The sequence below is a fragment of the Echinops telfairi genome, unplaced genomic scaffold (genome assembly GCF_000313985.2).
Source record: "Echinops telfairi isolate 266 unplaced genomic scaffold, ASM31398v2 ScPeMD7_23;HRSCAF=83, whole genome shotgun sequence".
Lineage (NCBI taxonomy): Eukaryota > Metazoa > Chordata > Mammalia > Afrosoricida > Tenrecidae > Echinops > Echinops telfairi.
The window spans coordinates 72,028,362-72,029,381 of record NW_022103920.1 but is presented as its reverse complement, the minus strand read 5'-3'; positions in this window follow the sequence as shown (position 1 = coordinate 72,029,381).

Sequence of the window (1,020 nt, the reverse complement as noted above, 5' to 3'; positions counted from 1 at the left end):
CATTTGTTGACTGAATGGTACCTGATTGTGAGCATTTCAATTAGTTTGATTTATCTAAACTAGGGACTAATAACATCATTTTACACATAAACACACTGAGACCAAGAAAAAGCACATAAATTACTCAGGCACTCAAAATATAGGAGAAGGCCAAAAGAAAATGTAAACTCTTTAGAGTCCAAAGTCAAATTCTGGGTTTTTTCCATTCCAAATTAGAAATCTGAAACAGATATTTGGGAGGATGGACACAGAAATTTAAACTCAGAGTATTTCCCATTCAATTTCAAGTTCATGTTCCAAGGTGCAAACTTAAAGTTCCCAGGATAAGTATTTTTGTTCTAGAACCAGCTTGCTAGGTGAATGAGGCCAGGATTTCTAGTCCTTCTGAAAGGAGTAGTGCCCTGGGTATGTTTGTAGAACTGCCACAAGTCTGAACTGATCGCAGTTTTCTACTTGACTCATCAGTGTTCAGGAGCTTTGTCCATAAGTCTGGGTCTGTGTGTTATTCCCTTTCTTTTCCCCACCATCTCCTTCCTTCTATGGGCTTTCATGTTCTTTCATGCTATTTCATGCTATTCTGTGATCGTGGGTTGATGGTTCACTCATTCACTGAAGTATATGCACTTGTTCTATTTAGCATTATCAGTTTTCATGACTGTTTATGAGACGTTTTCAAATTTCACTTTCCGGATCACATATAATTCACTAATTCAAGGGGCGCCTTTTCTATGACACAGTTATTGAATAGAATGATTTAAGAGACACTACATTGTAAAGTATTTTAGTCCAGCAATGTAACTTTGGACATGCCATCAGGAGATATCCAGCCTTAGAAAAAGACACCGTGCTTCATAAACTGCAGGGTCAGAGAAAGAGGAAAACCTTAGAAGAGAGGTGGCCACACAGTGGCCACAACAATGGGCTTAAGCAAAACAGCCACCGCGAGGATGGCATGCGACTGGGCAATGTTTCACTTAGTTACTATTAGTGAGAGCCTACTCGGCAGCGCCTACGAACAAC